Source organism: Columba livia, chromosome 15, assembly GCF_036013475.1.
Source record: "Columba livia isolate bColLiv1 breed racing homer chromosome 15, bColLiv1.pat.W.v2, whole genome shotgun sequence".
Classification (NCBI taxonomy): domain Eukaryota; kingdom Metazoa; phylum Chordata; class Aves; order Columbiformes; family Columbidae; genus Columba; species Columba livia.
In genome coordinates, this window is record NC_088616.1 from 3,224,344 (window position 1) to 3,245,640 (window position 21,297).

The window sequence follows — 21,297 nt, forward strand, 5'->3', positions numbered from 1 at the left end:
TTTTTTGTATTTGTCACTTCTATGCAAGCTAGTGAGGCAATATCACCTATAGAGCTATAAAATTGTCTTCTGTTTCCTGTACTTAGTGTTCCATGTTCGCAAATTGTCTGATCTGTACTGAAAAGATACAGGAGTTGCTGCGCGCCTAATTATAGTGTTGTTTCCTGCTCTATTCTGTCACCGCTCTACGGAGCACAACACTTACTAGGACAAATCAATTTGCAGTTATGGTAAACATCTCTTCATCTTGTTTGGGTGTTGTGTAAATGAAGATAACCCAAACTTTTTTCAAGCTATGAAATTGTAACTATAAAAAAGTTACCGGCTCCTTTATTCATTATATTCAGATTTTGTTCAGGGACAGACTTTGTGTCTTTGTTAGGAAAATTCACATTTTTATTTATTTACCTTGTTTCTAGGAGAAGCTCATAACGTTTATGATTAGATAAAGTGCTGTCTCTCCCATACACTGAAAAACCCTTGAAGGTACCAAGTAGTCAAACAATAGTTCACCATGTGTGTCTGGTGACTCTGGATATTTTTCCAACCTTTGAGTTAGAACGAGATGTCTTTCTCTGCTGCTGCATTTCTTTTTTGTGTATAAAGTCTAAATAAAATATAGTGTTCTTCTGGGAGAGCTTACATTTTAATGCCAGATGAATTATTTATGCACCGTCACTTACAGAAATGGAGATGCCATATGTTAATATACTGAAAAGCAATGAGTATTGGCTTTTAAACTTACACATAGAGAGATGCTGAAGAACAACAAATAGTGGATTAGAACCTGTAAACATCACTGTCTGAGATTAGGCATTTAATATATTAGTATTTATGTAGTTTCTGTTGCAAGAGGCCAGCTGCTGTGTGATTCACTTTAGTTCTTGAAGCAGAAACACAGAATTTACTGTAAAATATAAGTTAATTAAATGTTTTAATTTACCCAGTTGAAAGATTAATACAATAACAGTATGATTGTTAAGATGCTTTTCCTTTAAGTGTGACTAGAAGCAAAACTGTGAGAAGGATTTTTAGAAGAAAGCGTTTCATTATCTGCATAGAAATAGAATTAAATACATACACAAGCCTGTGAAGTAGGCAGAGAAATGGTCATGGTATAATATAATTATATAATGTCACTGACATTGGAGTAAGGGTCCTGAAAAATGTGGGCATGGCAGAGGCAAGTGTGATGACAAATTGTGTTTAGCTACAGATGTGGACAGTCTGCGATTTCCTTAGTGCGGTAACACCACAGTCTTGATTTGCATTTACTGACTTACAGGTTTTCATACCTGAAAGTCCCATTTTATACGTGGTTCAGTTTGTAATTCGGAAAGGTTGAGGGGGGGATAAATGATGGATATAAACAGAATAACTGTGTATATTACAGGACAAAAGGTGTGTCCTGAAGTACCATTTCATATGGTCATAATAATCTTTACTATCAATGAGTCTTTTATGAAGGGTACTTCACCAGAACATGAACCTGCAGAAACACAGAGTGTGCCATTAACTTCAGAAACAGGGGTCAGGGCACAGACACGTGTTTCCCTGCTCGGCCTCCGTGCGACCTTGCACAACCCTGAAATATTTCATTACCCCAAAGACATTTGAGGTGCCAAACTACCACGGAGTCCCATGGGGGTTTTGCTTCTGTACCTTAGTCTGCAAAATGAAACTAATAATTGCTCCTCACTGCGTGGAAGACTGTGTACGACATGGCCCTTGCAAATATAGATGATGACAGGGGTTTTTTACATAATACAGCTTAACATGAGGTTCCCAGCTGCCGCCTCCTTTAGCAGTGAGCTTGCCTCTGCTTTGTGCTGGGTGTTAGAGGTGTTCAAGCTTCGCTCTGTGCTGCTGCAGGAACTTGAAATAACTCAGCTATTTCCAGCTCCCTCTGCATTTCACCAGTGTTTGAAGTGGTGACACATCCAGGAATGAAGAGGTTCAACAGGAGAAGCTGTCATAGGACCAAGCGTAGTGGAGTTCCCTTTGGGATCCACCAGTAGCACGGTCTGGGAACTCCCAGGAGTTCCCACATCACAGAGGAGCTCCCACATCACTTATCGCTTGTGATACATTTGCTGCTTTTGTGAATCTGTTTTCCAAACAAATCAAGTCATCTCTGCAACAGTGACAAGGTCTTGGTTTTAATCTTTAGGTGGAATTAAGCTACAGGATATGTGAGCATTCTTCATGACCCTTCGTGTATAGTGGAAAACTAGCAAGTTGTTGCTGGCCTTATCTATGGCTTCATTTCTTTTTTGACTTCCTTTCCAGCCCTTCTTTCCAATTATTGCCCATACTTGCTTGGAGGTTTGCTTGGATCCCTTTTCAGAAAACAAAGACACAAAAAAGCTGAGGACGTGACTTGCTTACAGGTAGCAGGAGATTCAAACTCCAGTGAACAGAACAAATTAAGTAAAGCCAGGCTTCACTCTGAGGACAATTTTGTTACTCATTTGGCATGACTGGGTCTAGAGGGCGAGAGTGCATTTAGCAGTTCATTTTTTTGTGTGTCACCAGAGAAATACCTGCATTTGTATGTGCTGCACCCTGGCTGAGGAATGTTTTTGGATTTATACCAAAATTAGTCAGACTCTACTTGGATGTAAAAAGAGACGGATACCAATTCCTTGCTGATGATTGCCACTCTTACGACAGTTAGTATGTCTTTAAAACTCAGATAATAAATGCAAAGCTTGTTGTTGGATGCCATGTTTTTCAAAGAAAGACTGAAAGGAAGACAGCAATGCTGTTGGTACACATAGATGAATAAAAAAGTTAAACAGATTATCATTTTTAAAATTCCATCATCTTGCATTTACAAGCTCCTGATTTTAGATCTGCTGTGGTCAGTCAGCAATCCTAAGTCTCTTTCTATAGTCTGGCTGTAGTGCCAGTAACAACATGCACTTCGGTTTAACCGTAATGGGAGAATCCTGCAATTGCCACGTTAAAGGTTCGGGCTGCATTGCTGCTGACCTCTCTATCGGCAGCCAAGGTTCATTATATTTGGAAATGACTCACAGTCTTTCTGCTTTTTTTTGAGTGTTCTAAGTCTTACATTTCTACCTAAAAATATCTTGCAGAAGTATAATCTGTGGGGGTACTTTAATCACTTGTAAACACAGATTGCCAGAACACTTTCCCATTAAAAAAAAAATGTGTTAATGTGCTAAACTTAAAGTAGTTTTAGTTAAATGGCAACTTGGCTTTTAACAAGAGTTTAAGTACATTTTAATCAAACTATTTTGTTCTAATGAATTGCTAATCTCTCTACACAGAAAAGGTAATTGCTATAGGATCTCTAGACTGATTTTTCTGGGAAATGAGGCTGTAGCTGCATTATATTCTTTGCTATAGGAAGTGTTTACAATGCATAATGAATACCTCTTTATATACATATACCATGTGCTAGATTGTTCAGACTTTAATTTTGCTGAATTAAGCAAGCAAGTTAAGGACTGCTTTATGTGACTAAACATGAAGAGGTTCAAAAGCAGTGGCTTAAATAGTGAGAAATATGCGCATGTTTGTGTTTGGAATAAGAATGAGAGTGATGTCATGGTTGTCTGATGTGTGAAGAATGAATTAGAACTATGTGACAATGAAGTCAGACTTCTCAACAATTTTTCACTACTAGAACACATAAAATTAATGAATTATTCATTCGGGAAGATAATTTTTGTAGCTCTACAAAATAGTATATTTCTAATACCATCTGCATGTAAGCATGAAGTGCATTAGTAATTAATATTACTGTTTCAAGAGATTAGATTAAAGTGTGTTATATTCATCAAGAGCCTTTGTTCATCATTCAATCCCCTGTTCTCTGGGGAGGAGGCAGCAAAATGACGGCAGGAAGTGCCAGACGAGCGAAGCTGCTTGGCGCTGGTTCTCATTACAGTTTTGTTAAGTACAGCACAGCAGAACTGTGTGACCAGAGGTACAATTCAACAAAGAGCTGCTAGCACTAGCTGGCTTCTTCCCTTTTCAAAGTGATTATTACAATAGGAGAGTAACTCTATTTCTTTTATTTCCTTCAGGAAAGCAGCAGGGAGAAACTTCCTAGATTTTGCTAAAGGAGTCTGGAGATAAACACGGTTATAAATCCAAAATGAGGGATTTTATAAAAGGAAACTGAAGTGTGAATGAATGTCATGGTCTGAAATATCCCTTTTTATAATGTCTCTCTTAAAGTGTGTCGCACTGAAAGCGGATCCTCCTTTGTCTGTGATACTGTCTGGTACATATATGGGAGGTATCAGTATGTGACTCTGTAAAGAGTCTTTTCAGTGCACATCATCACTGAGGAAATGCAAATTCACTGCATTTGCAAAACATACCATAGTCTAAGACTTTCCTGGGGGAACTGCATGTAAGTTTTGGACCTCATAACTTATGTTAAATTTAAAACATACGTGTCATAACAGTCACCCAAAGGAGAAGTTACACTGTACCTTTCTCGTAGGAAGTGTAAATTCTAAGAACTTTATACTGTTTCTGTGAAATTTCCAGGCAAGTTGTAGATAGAAAAAAATATAAGCACCAACTTGTTTTTAAAAAATAACAGCTAATTATTTTCAACATGTAAAATATATAATTTTAAAGAAGATCAATGTCCTTGATTGTGCGTATTAACTATGAAATTCAGCACAACTACTCAGGGGAGTTACTACTAGTGAAATGAACTGGGTATGTATCTGGAGCCAAACAGGGTATTAGTCCACACTTAAATTGTCCCAGATTTCCCCTAAAAATAATATAACTTAATAGTTGTAAAAGCAATCATAAATGAGCGGTTGGTAAGCTACCTTACAAACCCAAAATACAGGGAAATCCATTGTTTTTGTGGAAATGATACTCAGTTTTTAAGTTAAATGTTTTCTAAATTTCCATTTCAACAAGTCATTTTAGCTATTTAAGTGAAAAAACATTACTTTGGGGTTCAAAGGGAGTTAAATTTGATATCTCAAGTATAAAGGTATAATGTGTGTAAAAAGTTACAATGAATTGGCATTGACCAGATCAGTACTGCAGCATGCTAAGCATTGCACAAATTACGCTGTAACTACAGTCCCTGCTCCAAAGAATTTATGTACTACAGAGTGGCTAAATCTGAGAAGAGAAGGTAGTTAAACATATACACTTAGTTTGGACTGGCTGCGCAGGCAACTAGTGAGTAGCAGTGAGAAAAAACCAATTATCCACGTGAAGAGAAGGACAGGCAGAAAAGTTTGAATTTAAGGCTCCTGAACTGGCTTTTCCTCTTGGGCTGGGGGAGATGAAAACGTTGCGGAACTGCCTGCAGTGGCCTTTTGGCGTCTCCCCGGTTGGTCCCGAGCCCTTAGCGCAGTTGTTGAGTCCCCGCGTCTCCCAGCAGAGGCATTTCAGAGAAGAGCCAAAGCCCCGGTACCCCTGCATACTCCGTAAAGACAGCGCTCTGGAAAGCGTTTTGAAACCCAACAGTTCAAAGAGAGTCAGGAGGTTCAAAGCTGCAGAGTCATAAATTAATCATTTTTCACGCAGCACATGAGTGCTGTGTTTTTACTGCGCTGCTTTTGATGTCGGCAGCCTGCCGTGTCTGTGAGGCACAGCAGCACGCACGTTCATTCCCCGTGGTGGCAATCTGACACTACTCCTTTGGAATCCTATGGCACATTTTAGAACTATACAGATTTCACAGCTTATTTGCATTTCCTTTTTGTTTGAACAACTATGGAGAAAATAAAATGATAAGTTGTGTATCCTTTCTCTCCACAAAATACTGATTTTTTGAGTTTCTTTCCTGTTTGTGTCAACATTTGCTTTCCTAATCCTGCAAGCACTCAGGCCTGTCACATTGCAGAAATCAAGGCATAAATTTCCTATGGAGCCAAGTACTTTCCATAAATTTAATCATGCTCTTTCAGTCTTTGTAGTAGCATGTAAGAGGGTTCAGTGTTATTTTTATGCTCTGTGTTAGAAACAGAGAAGAAAAATAGCGTGCTTTCAAGAGGTAAAAATGCGGCAATGTCTGGGATGATTTTATGTGTGCTTTTCTAATTGAGGTCAAGTAAGTGGAATCTGTGTCTGATGTGCAGACAGGGGTGTGTTGTGGTTTAGAGTGATACTGCAGTGGGGTGGATTTCTGGGAGATCTGAGCGCCTGGAGATCTCAGTGGCTGCCTGGGGAGCTGAGGGAGCTCGGCGACTCCAAAAATCAAGAGGGTTTAGTTTGAATTGACAGTCCAAAGGATGGTTTGTGTTCATATTGGTGACAGGTCAGAGACACATATTGTCATTATCACGTTATTGTAAACTTCATTCATTGGCAGATTTGGTGCTTCAAGTACAGAAATTTCTACCTATTTAGTTTCAGAATAAAAAAAAACCCACACTGTAACTAATATTTTAAACCTTGTCCTATAAATGCAGAGAAAGTAACAATGGGTGAGGAGTTTGAAATGGGATGTATGAAGTGAGTTTTTCATGTTAGCAACATCTTTCTTAATGACCTCATAATATCCCACTTTAACAATGTTTTTCTTCAGCTAGAAGTAAAAAATAAAATACATGTTTTCTAAGTAAAACCTACTCTCTGACATGTTTTCAGATGCAATTAAACAAGATAATAATTGTCCTCTTACATGGGAGAAAATAACTTTCTTGAGATGGCCTGCTTTTCTGGAGGTGAAACATGAGAAAAGCAGAGCAAAGGCTGAAAACATAGTTTGTTTCTGTGGTGTTTATGAGGGTTATGGTTTTTAGATTTTAAATTTGCACTCTGGCTGCTGGAAGAAAACAAGAACAGCACACACAGCTTTGCCTGGCTAAGCTGCGCCATGAAAAGTAAAAACAGAGCAAGAGGAGAATGGCATGTTGGAGCTGGACAGAATGGGGATACAGATCCTGCATTCCAGATGCTCTCTGGAATGTAGCCAAAGCTGACAGAGGTGAGAATTTTATATGGACCATCCTACAGGAGTTAGTCCCTAAAAATGTCATGGAGGACACCAGTGCCCAGAAACAATAGGAAAGGGTTTGTGTTGATACATTTTGGTCCTTTTAATACATCTGTTCCCAGAAGGTGTCCAGCTGGCCATAGCAGCATGAAATTATGTTGCTTTGTGTTTTCTGAATAGGTCAGCAAAAAAACCCCAGTGGTTGGAATAGTACTTCATTTTATTTTATTCTCACTTCAGATTTTTTGGTGCCTTGATGCTGGGCCTGGATTTCTCTTTCTTCTCAGTACTGGGCAAGTGCACTTGGAAGTTTCAAGTGGCCTCGTTTAGTCAAGTTTCTGTAATTCATGGAATTTGCAAGGTCTTTCCTTCTTTTCTAGACTGCTAGTAAAACATGTTGATACACAGACTTTTCTCTACACACTTTTGGGTTGCATAAAATGATTTATTATTATTAGAGCGTCCTCAGCTACCTGTAAATGTAACAGACAATGAGTGAGTTGAACTCTTTGCCAGATATAAAGCCAAGACTATTTGCCCTTTAGGCAGCAGGATGCAATTGGGCTCTTTGTGGAAAGCTCTTGCAGTTTGGCCTGAGCTCTGTGTGTGCTCCCTTTAATGCTCACGAGGGCTCAGAACCAGCCGCTTTGCCAATGCAGTGCAGAGTGTTTCACGGCGTTCCTGCCACACAGAAGGTCGTCCCTCTCTTCTGCCTTGGGAATTGATGATCTGGTGCATGGGGATACTGGGGAGACTAGGTAATGATTTTTTTAAAATCCAGCTTTTGAAGAAGTAGAGAACCGCATTTCATTTAGTAGCTTTTTCCTTTCCACTTATTTTTAAGTCTGTTTCATGCTAATTTGATATTGCTTTCCTTTTCATTCCTCTTTTCCATGGCTTGTTTTTCCCTCTCTACGCAACCGATATTGTTTCAATGCCATCTTGAAGACTTCTGCTTTTGTAACTCACCTGTGAACTAACGTGGAATTGGGTTAAAATGAAATTTGTGCTATATTCATAAGTAATACCAAGAAAAGGAGACTGTACTTCCTAAGTCTGAGGTATCTTTTTTTAGGTAGGTGAGTTATAAAACCTCTAAAATAGGAGGTTGTTAGAATAGAAATGCTGACATAAATGTTACTGGAATGACCTGACTGGAAGGAACCGAACCTAAAGTTCTCTGAAAATAAAGAGTTTAAGCATTGCTGCCATAACATAATACTAGTATTTTCATTGTAAATGTTAGAAGTTGAGCTGCTGGGTTTACTCGATTTTCTCTAGACTGTTCTGTGCTCAGCTCTACAAGTCTCTAACCCCTGACTGCCTGCCATGACCCACGGCTGCCTTGGATAACCGCGGCCCTAAACGGCACTGGGAAGAGACTGCATGGCGTTGAATTCAGCACACAAGTTGCCGCTTCTTAAATTAAAGTAAGCAGTTCTATTTTCTATCAAGTGAAGAAATTCACACGTAGGAACAGAAAAGAAAAATGGGGATCTGCCAGCTTCTCTGAAGAGAGGAGATACCCACCTACCTCTCCCTGCATCTTTTGGCAGCTGGTACCTTCTGAGGATGGCCTGGCAGCCCTAACCATTCATCTCTGTATTTTGGCACTGATCAGACTAACTGGTTTCGCTTTTATCCCAAGGTTGTCCAGAAGCTGCTTGTACAGCTTCATAAATCCAAGTTATAATTACACTTAAATAGGCTATTTATTTTAAGGAAATACCAAGGCCCTCATCTTCTACTCTTGTTACCTGCACTGGTAATTACATAGAGTAGTGGATGTAACTAGGTTAAAAATAGTAGCTGTCTGCTGATGTTTCCAGAGATGTGTAAGATGTCAGTTCTGTGTTTGATCAACAGTGTGCAGTGAGCAGACGATCTGCTGCCCCTGGGAGCGTAGTCCAGCACCTCATTCTGCACTTGGAAGAAACTGCTCAAACAGCCATTCAGTTAATGTCAAATAAATTGATACCAGCGTGAGGATCGTCATACTCAGAGCTCCCTTTTGAAGAAGGGCCTGAAATATTGCCGCTGGCAGAGAGGGAGGTACCCTGACAGCTCCTAAGGAAGGATTAGCATTCCCTTTCCTGCATCCGTGAGTCAGCCTTCGCTGGCTTGCCCTTTAATTCTTCAGTATTTGCTTTTGCATTTTCATTGATGTTGAGCCCTCAGTGGGCAGAGACAGTGATTAAATTCTTCCCAGGGCTCTGAAGTGGGATATGGTAGTTGAAGGATGATAATTCAGTGAATGGCTGCGCAATTCAGCCAGACAAGGGGCTGTGGGGCTGCGTGGCACCGTACCCCGGAATGTCAGAGCCTTCCACAATGAGCAGAGCTGGGGGTTTCAGCCCTTTATTGGTGATGCAGATATCCTGGTGGTTTTGATGCCTGTGAGATCTCATTTCCTATTCACAGAGAAATTAGCTATGCCAAAATGATTAAGCTCACTAAGGTAATGTAAACTGCAAGAGTTTCAAATGACTGGGCTGACAATCTGAGGAAGGGACAGTTCAAGGAGAGGCATTTCCATCCTTTAAATATTGTAATAAGTTGTCAAGGCCAAAAAGGCTTGCTAGCCTGGGATGTGAAAGCTAAGCATTTAAAAAAGTGAAAACCAAACCTCTTCATTGTTAAATTCACCAGACAGACAGTGACTCGGCTCATTGGCTGGGTTGATGACACATTTTTCGGTGCAGGCTGCTGAGCAGCAACCCCGCTGACTCCCCCGGTCAGGTTATAGCGGCTGTGCGGGCGGCCAGCAGCAATCGTTGCTGGTTGCACTGCTGCTCTTCTTTTGGGCCAAGATGAGCTATGGGTTCTCACCACTATTTCTAGTGATGGTTTAACGTCCTGTCTCACATGGAGCTGATTTTTAGTGCTCTTCGCCCTGCAGGAGCTCTCAGTTCCATGGGGAGCATGAGGAGAGCTTTGTGAGGCAAAGTCTTGGTGGTTTTGTGTATTGCGGTGGAATTCTGAATAATGTGACAGCACTTTGTACAGATGGGCAAGAATGGAGTATTCCAGCTCCTGCTTCTTCAGTGCAAAGGTAATGGTTGAAAAATTGAACGTGTCTCTGAAGGGAAATACTCGGTAAAAAGCTGTGTAGTGCTCAGTATTTTCAAGTGGTAAATGGGGACTAACAAGCCCTGTCCAAACCCTTCTGATGGGCCAACCTTCCACATCTTCCTGCTTTAATCTCCAATACCCATCTAGTAACATATTCATGAGAAGAATTCTTTCTGTTCTTGTTTCCCTGGCACATAAACACCTGCAGTTGCCACCTTCTAATCATTTTGTGGTACTCAGGCATTCTGAGTATGAAAGGCAAGGCAGAATTTCTTGACAATCACTGGCCAGTCTATATGAGCGAGACATTCATATGGTCACTGTGCTATAGCCCTACTTTAGCTTCCATCTTTCACTGACCAGAAGTAAGTGGTCATCCAAACCCTTGCAATGTCAAGTGCTTAGTCTTGCAGAAAAACAAAATAAAAAATGTCATCAAAAGCTGGAAAAGGGAGAGAAATTTATTAGCAATAACCACCTCCTCTCTAAGCCAAGGGAGGGGAAGGTGGCATCATTCACTTGGGTCGCTGTGCGCATAGTGACATTTTCAGAATGATTATTGAGAGCACAAGGTGTGAGGACTTCTCATGCAGCTACCTTCGGAGTCATACAGTTTATTTTGAACTGGTATAAAGGAAAATGCTTCAAGTTGAAATCAAATGAACAATCCAAATTAGTGCCTTCTAGCCAGGAACTTCCACAGCTAATGAAGTGGCTGCCCATGCAGCATCCTGTGAGTGTGCAACATGCAACGCCTTCACTTAGGAGGATATTGAAGGTAACTAAATTATAACCAGGAAAGCAGCACTGCATTACAGTGGGCATTAATTCCCATACTTGTCAATAATGTCAGCAAAGGATGTAAAGGCTAAATAGACAAAGAGACTAAACTACACTCCTGAGGCTGGTCTAACCAGAGACAGTAGAGATAGTCCCTGTGCAATGCTTGTGTGCCTGAGCGGTGTGTGCATAGGACTGTCACTATAAATCCACCTTCTGTGTCATCACCTTATCTCTGTTTTTCCAGTAAAAAGAATTCAGCTTCAGTTCACTTGTGTAAATGGTAGAAATCAAGACATCTGTCACAGAAGTTGAAGAACTTTGCTTATAAACACGTGCAAATGGAAAGCATCTAAGAGGCAACAGAGCTGCAGAAAAGGAAGATGTGTCTGTAGTCTATGGTCTGTCACTGGCCAAGTGAATAAACAATAAGAAGCATATAAAAGAGCATCATAAATCAAACAGAGGATTTGGTTCCTGTGCTCCATAGCAGATACACAACCAGAACCACACAGGTTGTAAGGCAGCTTGGAAGGTCCCACCCACCTCTGAAAGCCAGGCTTATTTCAAGATGTGAGCAGATTGTTCAAGGCCTTGTCCAGTTGAGTTTTCAATATGTTCCAGGCTGGAGATTGCACAGCCTTAGTTAGCAATCTGTTCCAGTGTTTCACCCTCATTGTGAAGAATTTTCCTTGCTGCGACTTGTGACTGTTGATTCTTGTGTATCTGTTGTTTTCAGGCACTGTCACAGCTGCATGAAGTGTTGACCTCAGCTGAATGTCAGAGCTCCATACTTAGTCCTGTGCAAGCAAGCAGCCTATCTCCAGTTAGTATATCCACTGCAAACCCTTACATTTTAATTATTCTTATGTACGTTCCTTCAGAAGAATGCAGAACAGCAAGGAATAATGGATTCAATAGGTTTCCAGAAGTCTGCTAATTATTTTCAAAGAGTGAGTATTGCAGTTATCGTTTTGACAGATGTTTCCTTGTTTTGTCCTAGGCTAACCATTTGATTGCTGATTTTAAAGGATCCTCAAGTTAATAGCGTGCTGACAAGCTCAAGGGAGGAAGCAAGCATCATGCTTTCTTTTCCTTTGTGCAGGAAATGACTCAAGGTTGAACTACAGGCAGTTCAATACGGCACATGTTCTGTCTGTAAATATTGCTGCCTATTACTCTGCCTCTTTTGCATGCTTGTGTAAAAGGCCCCAGCAAGCCACGTGTATACAAACACTCATGTTTTCAATAACTCTGTATTTATTACTAAGCATTTAACTGTTTTGGCTCCCTCTTTGGAACTGAAATACACATTTATGTGCATAATTTATAGGTTCCAACACCATCAGCTGTTTCTAGACTTAGTCCCAAAGGCAGGAGGAGAAACTAGTTTGAGATTCTGTTCAAAATCAGATCTTGTTTAACCTAATATTAATTTCTTCTGTACAAAGAGGGAATAATGGGGTTACTCTGTCCCACTGAATAGTGTATCAGAAGTTGCACATACGGCTTTTTTTCAATATACTCTTTCTCAATAGTCTGAGGTTTACTAATTCTCTTAGTTTAGAGAAAGACCTTATGAATGGGAAAAATAATGAGAAAACAGTTACAGTGTTATGAAGATTGCGAAAGTTTTAAGTTGCATGAAATGGATTTTATGCTTTTGTTTGCGCTCGACAAGTACTTCAGCTGGTCTTGTTACAGCAATGTCTTTTGTTTCAAAATTACCTCTGTATTATCTATGTAAAGCTTTAATTACATACAGAATTATTGGAACTGGTCGAAATGTTTCTGTGAAGATATTGGGGAAAAAAAATTGGGTTTTGAATCAAAAAGGTAGATTTTGTTTAGAAGGAAAAAAGATTTTAAAAATAGATAATGCGTATCAAGAAACTGTTTCTGAAAATGAACAAGGCTATTTTTTGGAGAGAGAATGTGACTGTCCCCAGCTGGTGCGCACTCACCAACCAACAGTACCAGTGCTGGAGATTTACTGGTTTTCTGGTGGCTTCAGAAGGTGCAGACAGGAGCCCTGGGTGCTGTACAGACACACTCATGGCTGCCCCCAACTTCTTCTTGAAGGCAGAAGACAGCAGAGGAAAGAAAGATCAACATCATAGGCAGCGATCTGAATGCAACAGCAGCAACTATATAGATCAATTGGCTGTTTTTTAAAGGCGTGGTAGAATTTTAAGTAAATGTTTGATGATATTCCATTGCAGAATTTTGTGTGAATCCTTCCTGCTCATGATGGACAAAGGAAAGGAAACCACAGGGCTGCAGAGGTGACCAGAGGAGCTTGCTGAACAACTGAATATGAACCATCGGCAGATCAGAGGTAGGATCGTATAGTCGGAAATATGAGTTGAAAATAAGGTCGGGGTAGATGAGCAAAGGTTTTGGAGATTGAAGATCCAATGCAGGAAGCAGAACTGGTGGAGGGAATCACATGGTAGAAGTTGCAGACCAGAAAAGGATCTTTGGAGCAGTTTTTGACTGAAGAGATTAAAAACTACCAGAGTAAAAAGTGTTGTTGAAGGAAGTCAGTAGTATGAAGAGGCTGAAGTAGCAGTTTCAATTATACCCCTAATGTATTAAGGGGAAAACAGCAGTAAAATGATCTCAGTAAATAAACCAGGAAAAGTGTAGAATGTATTAAGATCACTGTGCATGGGAAGTTTTTGTGGTGCTTGTCTGCAAGGAGCCCAGCAAAGAAAGTAGGAGAAATGAAAACGCTTGAACTGAGGTGATTTCAATGTCATGGCCTTAGCAGGAGAAGCTGAGTAAATAGTCAGATGAGCTGCACATCAGTATAATGCAGAGAAACTGTGGAAGCTCCTGTAGCAACAACAGAACTGCTAGGAGCAATTTAAAATGAAATTGATTGCACAGAAGAAAATCAATGTGCACAAGTCAGTCCCCAAAATGGCTGAGTTGTTAGAGGGAAAAATCTACACATTACTCTAGACCTCATTAATCAGTTTCATTCTTTTATCGATACATATAAAATATTCTGCAGTTTCCTCTGGGGCTGTAACAGTGCTGCTGAAGGGAATCAGGCAGCGTCTGGGCTTGAATGTCCAAGCGGTACTGGTGGTGTATAGGGAGTGTGGAGAAAAACTTGTTTACCAGCATTTCATCTCCCTTTCCATTACCTTTTCTTTCCCTGGGAGGTAAATCAATTTAAGCTTGACCTTTGTCCTCCGTGGCCAGTGCCAGCCAGTGCAACACAGGGCTGGGGTGCCTTGGTAATCTGCTGAATGGTAGCCAGTGATCCGACTGATTTAACAAGTACCCACATGAGTTACTTCTAACAAAAAAGAAAGGATGACTGATACGAAAGCATTCACTACCAACAAATACAATATTCTCTTTAAAGCCAGAAGAATTTCCTCTGGATTTGAGATTCATTGACGCCTTATTTCTTTTTGCTGAGCCAACTGGATTCAGTTTTTCATGATCAAAGCTCTCTGGTGTACAAGAGAATGCAAAATTAACACAGAAAAGCAAACACTTTTCCTTTCCACAAAACTGCTCTATGCATCTGTTGTTTAGTGTATCCTTCAAAAATGCTTATATGCTTTTTTCATTCCCCTATGTAGACTTTTTATAGTGAAAGACTTTTCTGTCTTTATTAAAATAACAGCAAAAGTTTTTTGTTTGGTTGGTTTTGGTTTTGGTTTTTTGTTTGGTTTTTTAAGAAGTCTACAGGTGGAGCTGGTTGCTGATTTGCCCTAGGAAAAGCAGAAGCTTTGCAATGTGTGCACTGTCATCAGAAAGGCAGAAATTTATAGAAGTATGAAATTACCACCAGGAAGGTCTTGGCTAGAAAAATACAATAGGTCTCAGAGTATCTTGGTGTTATTTCTGGTCTGAGGCTTCTAAGAAATTAGGATTTCTCCGGACACGTTTCTACATCAAAGTATGATAATGAGAGGTTTAGTGCTGCATTTGCTGTAACAATTATTTTCACAAAATTCCACAAAAGCAAAATATTATCAAGAAGATTTGAGGCTGGATTAACTAGATTAGATCCTATTTAAATCCACTTGAAAAACTTTTGCTAAGCACAAGTACTCTTGAAGTTCAGAAGTTTTAGTGAACACTAGATAACTTTACTCCCCTGTTTTTACAGTAGCATCCATGTAACAGGCAAAAAGAAAAGTGACAAGACAGGTAATTGACATTTATTTGAAAATACTATGACTCCTGTGCCAAAGCAAAGAGGAGATACAGATTTTCCTCCTAAAGCAAACCTTTGTGTCATGTGTGTGCCAGTATTAACTACAGACAGTTTACTTCAGCACTTGTTAGTTCCATGCTTTTCAGTTCAGCTAAACTGTAACCCCGTTGTGGCTTCAGCAACGCTGGTGCAACAATGCCCAGGGGCAATCTGGCTGCACTTAGAAGCCCTCAAAGAATAATCTGTCTGGATCTGCTAAGGCAACCTGTCTGGAGTGAATCTTAACCAGGCGATGGCTGAGTCTTTATGAACATACTGATATAATCGATGGTAGGTATGAGTAGCTAGGAGGAGATAGGACAGGAGATAGAAGAAGTAATGTTCTTTATTTCTCTACAAGGAGCTGGTGATGTTCTGACTGCACAGGGAGTCTGAGCCGTGGCACTGCAGGAGTGGCCAGTTAGGACAAATAGTGAAGTACGCTGGGGAGAAAGAACAGAGGTTATTTGGAGAGTGGGAGATTTCCTCAGGAATTAAAAAATAATAGGCAATAAAGTTTGCTTCTGGAATCTAAGCCATGACCTTTGAAAGCGTTCAATTCACAAAACAAAAAAAAAGGCAAGCTGTATTAGCTGAGGGGAAAGGTAGGTGCTTATAGCGTATTATTGCTAGAACATCGTAATCCTTCCTTGGGGCCTGAAATAAAAGTGAAAGTAAGTCACTTCTCTTCATTTGGATGGCTGCTAGTTTGCACGTTATCCGATCAAATTATTCTCTTATTCAATATTTCCATAACGTATGACCTAAATGGGACTTGTTCACAGACATCAGCCAAAAAAGTAACTTCTGATGCATCAATGGGATGTTTTAACTCCCTCAGAGGTGACTCGAATGGCAGGGACACCCAGTGGGTGCTGCGGGAGCACAGAACAGGTTTGCTGAGCCTGTCCCCAGCACAACCTGTGTGTGCCCATCCACGGGTTTAGTTTAAATCAGGTTGTCCATCGCTGGTCCCCTTCCTGGAGTCATCATGAGGTGTTAATAAACCCGTGTGTTTGTTTACACAGCAATTAGAAACGTGCAAAGTGCTCTATTAAATATACTAGCGTGTTTATTTTCAAACTTTCAGATGAAAAGTACAAACCAGAAGTTCGCTGGTTTTGTCTTTCAGTCCACTGATATAACACAGGCATGAAATGTGAGTGGTGTATTCCTACTGCTTCGTAAGTAATTTCAATAAACACGTGGCTGATGTTCCTTCTCTATGTTACAAACATCTTGAAACTCAAGCGCTGACTTCATAGGCATCATGAGGAGACATCCTGTCATGATCACGTAATGTAAGATGTGGATAATCAAAATTATTCTGACCTTGAAAACACTCTTATTCCTTAACAACCAGCAGGTCTGAATAAATGCATTATATTGGTTAGCTCTTTGTTTTTATAATCCTGCCTGCAGGAATTAAAAAACAGGTGACTGGAGGAAAAATGCCATCCAAATAGTTGTGAAAATTGTTCCATCCTCAGTAGAGTGGATTTATATTTGTAAAGTATTCCACTTTCAAATGCATTATTTTATTTGTTTTTAAGCAAATGGAATCTCAGTTTTGTTAGGCTGCTTGCTGGAAGAAGGGAACTAGATGGGACTTGGAATCCAATATTTATTGAGCTGTGTTGTTCTTGTGTGCTTTTTGGTTGTGTTCCATCTACTCTATACTGAGATGGTAGGTCAAACTATATTGGCTCCACCAGTAGATATTGAGTTACATAGAGCTTCATGCACTCAATCAATAGAGAGATTTTTTAATTAAAACGCTCTATAGTGACTTGCTGGCCCCTGAAAGTTCATACATAATTGAAAATAAACTAGTAAAATAAAGTGCAAATTTCTCTACTTCTGCTAGATTTTTGTCAAGTGTTTTCTAATTCTGTCTTTTAGATGGTATAATAATGACTTTACCTTTTTGAACACCATATGTGAAAGATGAGCTATTTTTTTCCTTTTCTATCTTTTCCGTATCATGTTTAATTCCAAATGTTGATATTGTATTGAGAAGTCCAGCCGAATAAGATCTTCTATTAGATCTAAAATTCTGTAATCTCCAGAAAAAGAACTACTTGGTTCCTAATGCTGAGCTTTACCTCTGCTGTCATGTTAGCCTTCAGTTCTAAAGATTGATTTTGCCTGGACAAGGCTTTGCAGCCTTGACAGATGTTGATATTTTCACATAAAATTATTCATTTGCAATTTTAGGGAGCATCTACATCTAGGTTTAATATCTAATTTTACACCTTTGGAAGGAAGACTCTCTCCTGATGATACATATCTAAAATACTGTACTAGAGCTGACAAATCAGTTGTGAAGTATAGCTCTCAATTATTCGTATCAGATCAGAACTGTAAGTGTAATTGGCATTAATGTGAGGCAGGAGCAGATCTGAAATGTGACTGATGAGTGTGACTGAAGACAGTCAGTGCTGCCTTTAAACCTGACGGAGGGGAGAGAGGGAGGGGAAGGAACGACATGGAATCCACTGCAGACATGTCCAAGTGACACACGAAGAATTCTGCCTTTGCCATGGGATTACTGCAAAAGCCCCCAGATTGCTGTGAATTTGGGCTCTGCAAGTGTAAAGGAATTAGCTTTGCTGCAGGATACGTTGCTTGCCAGGCCAACTTTAAAATATCCGCTGAAAACAAACGAAAAACCCATCTAAAAGGTAGGTGTGAAGGAGTAAAAGATTTAATTTTCTTAATTGATCTATAGAACATTTTTGAGCCTGCTATATGTCACTTTAGCCTTTCAAGGGCTATGTTAATAAAGCTATTTTTATTCTCCTCCCTCTCCTCATCCATTGCTTAAAATATCCCAGCCAGCAGAATGGATTTGCATTTTCTGCTCCATAGAACTAGATAAGAACGTGCTCAGGCTGCGGAAGGTGCCCAGAACTTGCCTGGCCCTGCTTTGTGCAGGAATCACAAGTTTAGCACCAGAGGGAATTAGGCAGTAGAATCAGTATATTTGTTCTATTTTTGCCATGCTACAAAGAAGTCTAGAGTCTCTTAAACCAAGGAAAAAGTTGGAAATGTATTTTGGGTACTCTCACTGTGTAGTTGCCTTTCTGTGGAAAATCCCATCAGCCCAGCACTGTGCTTTCCAGTCAGTGCCTGGAGGGACAGTGTCTTCATCTGTGCCTTTCTATTTATGGTGTGATCCAGGATTATTAATGCTTTTAAACAACTTGCCAGTTTGTTCCTAAGGGTCACAAAAGATCTGCTCAGCTTGTTGAAGCTTCATTTATGCGGTCTAATTTTTCCAGATGTGGGAGGAAAATTAAAAATTATGTTCACTGTGTTATATAAACAGCAAAAGCACTTTTGTGTAGATTTTCAGCGTTTTTCCATTAAGAAAATTTTTAAAGTATATCTTCATTGAAATGAGGTCTCTGTTAACTTGACAGATGATGACACCTGTCATGGTGCGTCTAGTCCAAACGCTCCCCAACCGGACACTTGCCAAGGGAGGTGCAGAATGGGCCTCAGCTTTGAATCCCTGTGGAAAACCAGATGAAGTATGTGGAGGCTCTTTTGGGACATGGTGTAACCAGCAGGCCTGGAGAACAGGTAAATACACACTCTGCGTTTGAAGAGCTTTAATCTCCCATCTCTCTGTCCAAGATCAGTGAAGCCATGCTAAACTGCGCATATCAGACAAAACTTTTATTAATTATGAGTAGATATCAAAAGTACTGCTGCACTATGGCATCAAATTGTTTGAAACTTGCACGATCTTTGCATCCAAACTGTCATAGCTGGATTATTGTTCATAAGCTATAAATATGAACCATCTTGAAACAGGTGCATTGATATAAACTTACTTCTCAGCTACTGTGAAGAAACACAGCTCATTTAATGTAAGAGAGAAAAAGTAATTGACAGATCTTTATGACTCCCAAGTGGCAGCTAATTTCAGATGATGTAAAGCAGATAGTGATATCTTGCAAAGGATATGAAAGTTTGCTTCCCCTTTTGAACAGGACGACCTTGACACAGCTTAAAATAACCAACTTTTTGGCATTGCTTTACATCAGCGAACAAACCTTTGTAGGAATGCAGCAGATCAAATCGCATTGAAAGACTCTAATTCCAGCAGCTCTGCTGCCCAGTGTTTGAATCTTTTTATAAAGTGCGTGTGCACACATTCTCGTGGGATAATTACATATAACATCGCAAATGCCCAGTTGCTCAAAGGATATTATTTACTTTTCTGGTCTGTCCTCCATCTCCACCAAAAGCTAAGCTGAAATTTGGTACAGCCACGTTATACAGCATCCGTATACTGCCCATGCCACTTGGGCCATCTTGTGCTGTGGAGGAGAATATTTTTCACTTGGGTTTTTTTTTTTTAATCCACTGTTCTGTGGAGAAAACTGTAAAGCCAGAAAACAAAACCAACCAACCAGCCAACCAAACCCATCACAACTTAGCATCTGCCTTTCTTATGCTTCCTTTGTGTTTTGGAACATGCATTTCAGACTGGGTAAAACAATTGTCTTCTTTTCTTCCTAAAGATCTCAAACTGATTGCAATAAATGTTAATTTAAACTGTAATTGCTTTTCCTCATCCTTTTCCAGTGGCCTTGTTCCTCTTGCAGGGAGAGATTTTCTGAAGTCAATGCGTCTTAAAACAACTATAGCTGAAATCTGATTCTTGAAGATAAATAGTGAATGGCGCAGGGGCTGGCTGAAGCACCAGGATTGTCTGATTCTTTTTTTTGTTCTCTGTCCTGTATATTTTTGCTGCCTGGCACTTGCACCAATGCCATGAGCAGTGTATCGTCACAGTGTCCAAAACCAAACCAGCGAAGTTCTGATGTTAGTTCTCAGCACTTTTAAGATTATAGGGCCCAGGGATATCTGTCTCCTTTATGGAGGACAAACGAAGAAAAAGAAAATCATCAAAATGACCTTCTAGCAGAAAGCCAACAACAGGAAGGCTTCTTTTTTAGCCTTTTTATCAGTGCCTCAGGAAGAAATGTTTTGGAGTATGTATGAAATACTGAAGGATATACCATGAATATCAAACATTGAGAAGTTTTAACTGGATAACTATCAGAGTAGACCAAAACTGTGCCAAATCCTCCAGAAATCCAAGTCCTGATTTTGAAACAAGTTCCTTTGCACAAGGAAACACTTTCAGCCATACTACCTGAAATTTCGGTAAGAGACACTATTGTAACCAGAGCTCAAGTGATACTTTTCTCCAGTGGTGACTCCTCTATCAGTCTCATTTACTCAGTCATGCTCAGGAACGTAATGTCAGTTGTACCAGATGGCTGTTTGTGGTTTCACTGATGTCTCTGGCATGTGCTCAGTAGTGTCTGTGTGCATCTGTGATGGCGAAGGGACTGGTTAGTAGTTGTTGTCATGTGGAATATTAGAAGCATTTTGATATGGTGATTTTGGGTACATTTCAAAAGATTTGGTGCCAGTATGGCAATATGATATAAACCATAGGGCCATACACAGAGAACGCCCACAAGATACTATTCACCTCCTAAGAAAACAAGTATTGGCTGCAAACAGAGCCAATGTATGCCATTTATGTACCGTTATCGCTCATTTCTAAAGCACAGAACCCAAGTGGGAGACAGCAAGGTAAACCTCCTTGGTCACGTCCTGGATTTTGAGTTCAGCCTCTTGGCTGCAGCCTTTCCAGAGGAAACACAAGGAAATGCACAGGGAGCGTTAAACCTGCACTGGAAATGAGGCTTTCATCATCCCAGAGGAAAGAAGCTTTTCTGCATCCTCAAATTTAATACCATCTGTGTTGTCATCAGACAGCTGTAGGCAAAATAAAGGCACAAGAGTAAATGAAAAATAAACAGCGTGTAGTAGAAATGCACAGTGCTGCTGAAATCTCTACAGATGCTTAAGGGAAGTGGTTTAGTGATAGCTGGATGGATAGAACATAAGAATGTCTCTGCTTATTCTGGTTACTGTGAAAGCAGATACTGGGTGAGTGGGTGGGGGAAAGGACTGAAGGCAGAAAGACTGGCCAACTATTCATTACTCTGTCAAAAATTGTCCTGGCAGGCAGGGGATGGGAACAGCAGAGCTGCATGGTTAGTATCTTCAGACTGAGACTGCTGTGTGGTGCGTGGCTGGTGGTACTAAACTGGGGCTCTTCTCTTGTTGGTACCTTCAGCCGGTGGTAGGGGAGGAGGGAGGGAAATGAGAGGTTTTCAGAGGTTTTTGACCTCTGTGGTTTTGGCAAGATTTGGGTTGACTGAGCTCTGAACGG

General features: G+C 40.2%; 1 long non-coding RNA gene across 1 annotated transcript in view; it reads left to right on the top strand.

The window, feature by feature from the left end:
- LOC110363242 (uncharacterized) overlaps window positions 1–21,297 on the top strand; it is a 45,647-nt gene that overhangs the window by 17,246 nt on the left and 7,104 nt on the right. The window contains exons 3-5 of the long non-coding RNA XR_010466289.1: window positions 11,547–11,760; window positions 13,030–13,145; window positions 18,455–18,617. This is a non-coding gene — a long non-coding RNA (uncharacterized LOC110363242). The remainder of the gene's footprint in view (window positions 1–11,546; window positions 11,761–13,029; window positions 13,146–18,454; window positions 18,618–21,297) is intronic.